We start from the raw sequence: 7,166 nt of genomic DNA on the forward strand, positions 1-7,166 counted from the left end.
AATCAGCGTTAAATGTGAATGGGATGCATGTTAGCCTATGATAATAACGTGTGGCAACCTTCATTGTATTCGCGCTATACGTTGATGACGTGCAGTTTTTTAATATTTTGCAATATGGCTTATCTGGAACCAAATGATGGTTCCCTATATCCGAAGACTCAAATAAAACATCAGGACCAAGGATACTGGGTGGATGGGGTACGGAACATATTGGAAACAATAGGAATTGGGATATTACTGGAAAAGTGACTGTATAGAGAAGATGAGATGTAAAAAAAATAGTCCTAAGAGTTAAGGATATTGAAAAGCAATGTATCGCTGCACAATGTAGAAGTAAGAGGTCATTAGAACAATTTTGTAATGTAAGTGGGAGAATGAGGATAAATGTAGAGATTATAACAAAAAAGGGAATGAGGGGTATAATATGGTGGTTAATGTGGACACATAAAAATAAATCATACAGACAAAACAGAGATGAAAATAAATGTTTACTCTGTTCTGAAGAAATGGGATGGGCACAGCTTATAAAAGATTGTTCAATGACAAAGCTAATGCGAAAGAAATTTATAGATGAGGAGGATGTAAGGAAAATTGAGAACGGAAATCAGCTGTATACAATTGTGAATTTATTGAACAGAGAATGGCCCGGGGAGAATCGCAAAGTTATTTAACATTATTAGGGGAATGTGGAGTGGGAAACTGAGGGAAGGAAAGAATGTGATACATGTCATCCAGGAACTGAATTGTGCCTAAGGTAACCTAGACAATATAACTTCGTTGAAGTCTGGAGCCATTAGGTACGTAGGTTTCAGGCATTTTGGAACTACCTTGTCGTAGTAATTATATTAGTCTGCCGTATTGCCGAATACTAATTTTCATCTATTAGTCTGCCGTATTGCCGAATACTAATTTTCATTTTTCCCTTTTCTCAATAGTCCGTAAAGGCAATATTGAGATTCTTTGAGGTTTTGTTTATAATCTGAAAAGACATTACTATTCGTAGATGTTTCGGTTTTTCTTTCAAAGTGCTATCTATCAACGCAACTCCAACATTCAGTTCAGGTTATTCTTTCTCTGTTCAATTTCTAATCATCTGTGTCTATATTAATATTCATTGAATGTATCATTTATTAACACAATTTTAATATAGTTACCTCAGGTTACTCCTTCTAATTTTGTATACTGCATTTATCACAAATTATGAAACGGTTACAATAAACAATACCCTCTCCCTAATCTATGGTTTTTGAGATTAAGGGAGACGGGTATCTTTGACTTGACCTTGTAACGTTCCAGACGTTACAGTGTAATTATGTTAATTTTATTATGTGTAATTAATTCAGGAATTTAACGTCATGATATTTATCTTGGTATGTAATTGTATTATAATTCATGTTTAATCATTTGCTCACTATCATTTCATTACTTTGTAACTACGACTTGTAAACGAGGGCTGAATATCCTCATATTCACTTAGATTCTTGCGACATTAGTTTAAAATTAACTTGCAGTAGATTTCCTCTATCTTGCCACATCACCGAGTAAGAAGGAAGGACAAATTTAGACATCAAGTTCTGAGAAAAGCGAGCACGTGTTCAAGCGTGGTAACGTAAGCTACCGTATTTCGACCAGAATTATTCGAACTGATCACCGCCTATATTTTCAAAGGAGCGTCATGTTGCCATGGATACTGAGTGAAAGGACGAATAGAAGAACGGTTGATATCTTGGTTATGGCCCGTCAACTCTAATATCTGGAGTGGGGAGAGACGAGTCATCTGATTGGACCACGTGTAGCGACCTGTAATTAGCGCGAGAGAAGGTTATAAAAGGGCGTGTTGGAGCTCTTGGCTTTTTTCTCTCTACATTATTCTACGTATTCATTCGCTACTTGATCTTCTACGTGATAATCTACTTGATTCTTCGTCTCGGTACTTAGAAATTCTGAATGAGGGGTGTATAGCCACTCTCATCAGGAATTACGTACAGCACGGCTACAAGACCGGTTTGAACCAGTCTAAGTCAATAGGTAGTATTAATCTAGATAGAAATGAAACTTCAGAGAACATTTTCAGTAAAGTTCGAAGGATTCTTAATTGAGTATCCTCTCCATATAACCCAAGGTGGTTCTTCTAACTATGACTTAGGGCTTATCTCCAATATATGGGATAGAGCATAATAGGGAGTGGTAGTTTTGAAGTCATCTTCCAATTAGTGGTGGGTGCAATTGGCAAGGCAGGAATGGTACTTAGCTGCAGATGAAGAGATCTCAAAGACGACCGATGATGTTCCCGCTACAAGGATGGAAGCTTTCCAAGGACCAGCAGAACAAGACTACATGGTGAGCAAGCGAGTTAAAGATATTGCAAGTTTTCGTGAAGTAGAGTCATTCAATTTTTTGTTAAATTCATTTTCTATTTTAAATTCAGTTCTCGTTAAACCGTCGTCATTTATATTAAATATAATAAATAGTATTTTTCTAGTTCATTTTAATCAATCTGACTTAATTAGCCTTTTGATTTCTTATTCTCCTGCTTAATGATTAGTGCACTATCACCCCACCCCTGTGATAAGAGTCCGTCCAAGCTTGATTATAAATTTTTATCTTTAAGTCCTCAACTTAAAGATTGGCGCCCTTAGCTTGCTTGGTTGCATTTCTCGTTCGATGATTGTTCTCCGAGAGGGGAAGTCACATAAATGCCGCTCCAACGTGTGGCGAGAAAATCATTAAGTACGGAGCAGTTAATAACAGTAACGATATCAGATTTCGTATTATGGGCAAAATTTGGATATCCACGTTTCATTAGGAGTGTTTGATTGTGGGAAGGGTCATGGCTGATCAGACGAAAGAGGAGAGGATGTTGCGCAGTGGACGGGCGATAAAAGGCAATAACGTATTGAGTTCAGAGGAAGAGTTGTGTAGTCTTGTAGAGGAAATTGAAGATAGAAGTGTAAGTAGTATGGAGAGTGAAGGCAAGCAGAAAGAAGTCAGTATGGAGTCAGATGATAGTAGGATGGGGGGCGAAGCGGAAGTAAACACTAACAATGAAAGTAATAATAATGATCAGTTAATGGGAATGATGCAGTTAATGTTAAGTAAGGTAGAGGACAGTAAATCGGAAATAAAAAATGAATTGGAACAAATTAAAACAGATGTAGAACAAACTAAATCTGAGCTTAAAGGTGAATTAGAACAAACTAAATCTGAACTGAAAGAACAGTTAGAACAAACTAAAGCTGAATTAAGCAGGGAGATGAGGGAAAATAAGGAGGAAGCGAATCGGAGAATGGACGAACACAGTAGGCAGTTACGCGATCTGGTGGTAAAAAATGAACAGTTTAATAAGCGATTAGAGGACCAGGAAAGTGAATATGTACGGCAAGGGAAAAAGGTAGAAGAAAAGTTTGCGGAACAGAGAAGTGCATTCCTGGAATTAATGGGGAAGGAAAACAACTCTACTAGGGAGGAAGTAATGAGGCAGGTCACTAGTATTGATAAGAGAGTTGAGACTCAAAGAGGGGAAATACGGATATTTAAAGACCACGTCCAACAAGAGATTGACACGGTAAAGCTTAGAATAGAAGATGAGACCCGGGCAAGTGAAGAAAGGTTTGCGATAGCTGAAGAGAATAAGATTGAAATTAGGACATTGAAAGAGAAGCAGGTTAATTTGGAGAGAGAAATTGATAGGAGAGACAGAGATGTAGAATGCCGGATGGAGAAAGCAGAAAATAAGTTAAAACAGGTGGCAAAGGATAAACAGGTTTTCACGGGAAGGCAATGTCTAGGAACTAGCTACATTAGGGAAATTGAACTACCTAAATTTAATGGGAAACAAACGAACCCGCTAGATTTCCTTAAGATGATAGAAAAACGATTTGAAAAGCGTCTAGAGGAAGGGTCTATGGACTGGGAAGACGTTATGGAAAATATTGACCATGCTTTTGTAGGAGAAACTCGGTCTTGGTTCATGGTATATAGGCAGACGATGACGAACCTGAAAGAATTCAGAAATAAATTTAGAGAGAAATTCTGGAATGAAGCGATACAAGCTCGGGAGAGAGAAAGGGTGGTATTTGGGAGGTACAAACAGCATGAGGGAGTTACTATGACCGAGTACTTCCTGGCACATGTCATGATTTGTCAGAACTTAGATGGTATAACCGAGGGGTCTGATGTAGTAAGACTACTTTTGAGACATTTTCCGGACAGGGTGAGAGAAGCGGCCTGCATGCAAAAAGTTGGAACTATTCAGGAGATGGAGAACCTACTAGGCAGTTTTGATGCGTTAGGTAACCTTAGGAGTAGAACGGAGAATATTCAGAACTTTAGTCATCACAACGGAATGAGACATAACGGTAGAATACAGAATCACGAAGCTCGCAATCAGTTCAGACCTCAGCAGAACAGCAGGAGCGGAGCACCTGAATATAGGACAGGAAATTCCCAACGGAGGCCAGAGCAATGTACTAATGAGTCCAACGTCAATACACAAAGGGAACCTTTAAACTAACTAGAGGCTGTAATGTTAGGTCAGAATTCCAGCCTAGTACGAAGGTAGCGAAGTGTCTTGCCATGAAAGTGTTACCATATGACTTAGATGTTAGAGACGATTTGTTGTATGAACCCGAGCAGAATAATGGAGATTCAAGTAATAATGTAGTCAACCCCGTTGTTAAATTGAAAGTCTGGGGGGCGTGGGTTAAAGTTTTGATTGATTCTGGTAGCCAAATATCATGTATTAGTTCTCAGTGGTATGAGTCATTAGTGAAACAGGGTATTCAGTTGGAGGAAATGCCTGTTAAGTCTACTTTCATCATTACGGCTGTTGGAAAGAGGTCTAAGCAAATTTGTAAACAAGTAGTTGTTCCGATCTGTATTAATAATTCTATTAGCGTTCAGATATGTTTGGTAATTCCGCATTTGATATTTGATCTTATCTTGGGATCTGACTGGTTAACGTTAAAATTGGCTCAGTTAAATTACAATGATCTAGTGCTAAATTTGAGGTGGAATAATGAGGATATCAAGGTCAAGTTTGAGGAGGAAATTCAGAGGAAAACGGAAGTTAGTACAGTGTGGAGAATGAGAGAGGTTTCTAAAGTTAATGAAGAAGCTAGTGAGGGCCTGAAGTTGTGCCAGTTGTGGATTAATGAGGATAAAATATGTGGCTTGAAAGAAGCCGTAAGTAGAAATCAGTTGAATTAAATCCAGAAGGACAAGTTATATGAAGTGTTATGTGAACACGTGGAGATTTTCTCCGAGAAACCTGGTGTTACCCATTTGTACGAACATTCTTTTTCTGTGCTGGATAAGACTTCATTCAGCGGACCGCGGTATCCGATACCACACAAATATGCAAAAGCCGTAGAGGATCAAATTCAAGCTATGTTAGCAGACGATGTGATTGAATTATCAAACAGTCAATATGTTAATCCCTTAATTGTCGTGCCTAAGTCTGATGGATCAATACGTTTGTGTATTGATGGCAGGGAGATGAACAGACGTATTGGTGCTGATCAGTTGAGATCACAAACCATTGAAGAGTTGATACAGAGTTTTCAGGGTAAGAGTTGGTTTTCTACGTTAGATCTTAGGAGTAGTTTTTGGCAGATACCTTTAAGATCAGAAGACAGGCCTCTTACTGCTTTCAGCTATAAGCATAGTTTGTACCAATTTAGGCGTGTTCCTTTTGGGACCCGTACGAGTTCGGCAGCTCTTATTCGCGCACTTAGTATTGCCTTGGGAGATGATACTGGAGATTATGCTACTATTTATATCGATGATTTGGTTATAGGATCTAGTACCTTTGAAGAGCACTTGGACCCCTTGGAGAGGGTTTTTTCTAAATTAGAGTATGCTGGTTTTACTCTGAAACTTGACAAATGTGTTTTCAGTAGACGAGAGGTGACTTTTTTGGGGCACCGTGTATCGGCAATGGGAGTGACGCCTGAGAGCACAAGAATTGAAAAAATATTGAATACTACGACACCTAGAAATATTAAGGAGCTCAGATCGTATATTGGTGTATGTAATTTTTTCAGACGATTTGTAGTGAGATTTGGTAACTTACTAGAGCCATTTAGAGAACTATTGAAAGCTGGCAGTAAGTGGGAATGGACACAAGATCATGATAGAGCTTTCCTAAAATTAAAAGAAGGATTCAGGCAGGCGGTTGTTTTGAGATACCCCATGCCCGATAGGAAGTATGTGTTGCTGACGGACGCATCTCACTGTGGTATCGCTGGTGCACTATGTCAAGTAGATGATGATGGTAATTTAGGGATTGTGTCTTTAGCTTCCAGAGGTTTAAATGCTGCTGAAAAGCGTTATACTATAACGGAACTTGAATTCCTAGCTATCGTATACTCCCTCAGTAAATTTAGGATGTATGTTTTAGGTACCGAATTTGAAATTAGGACGGATCATCATGCTCTTTCTTTTGTATCCAAGTGTAAATTATCATCTAACAGAGTTAGTAGATGGATACTCGCCCTACAAGAGTATGATTTTAAGGTAACTCACATTAAGGGAAAGAATAATGTCCTTGCTGATTTATTGTCACGTGATCCGAAGTTGTGCGAAGAAGGTAGCCTTCTAGAGCCACGTGAGGGCATTATTATATGTACATGTCTGTCTAAGGAAAATAAAACTGCTCTAAATAGACTACGTAACCTATTGGTTGAACAGTCGGTAGACGAAGAATGTCGGGAACCTTTGTCTGTACTTCAGGGAGGAGAGCAGCTCACTGTGTCGCATGGTAGGCACACGTACAAACTGGTTAACGGGTTTCTAGCCAGGAAATGTGGCGAGGATCTCTGGGGGATTTGTGTACCCAAAGCGCTACGTTTGGAATTGATTTGGTTTATCCACAAGGAATTAGGACATTTTGGAGCTAATAAAGTTCTGTATGAGATCCGACAGAATTTTATATGGGACAAGATGGGAAGAGATATAAGAAAAATTCTTTCCACTTGCGATCTGTGTCAGCGTAGCAAAGTTCCTAACCGCTATTTAGAAGGACCTCGTCAGGCAGTAATCTCAGAAAGACCTGGTGACTTGGTGTGTACTGATTTATTTGGACCTGTGGTTAAGGGACAGTTCGGCTTCCAATATATTTTAGTCATTATTGATGCCTTCTCGAAATTGGTCAGATTATACGGTAT

This window comes from Anabrus simplex, chromosome 1, assembly GCF_040414725.1.
Source record: "Anabrus simplex isolate iqAnaSimp1 chromosome 1, ASM4041472v1, whole genome shotgun sequence".
Taxonomy (NCBI): domain Eukaryota; kingdom Metazoa; phylum Arthropoda; class Insecta; order Orthoptera; family Tettigoniidae; genus Anabrus; species Anabrus simplex.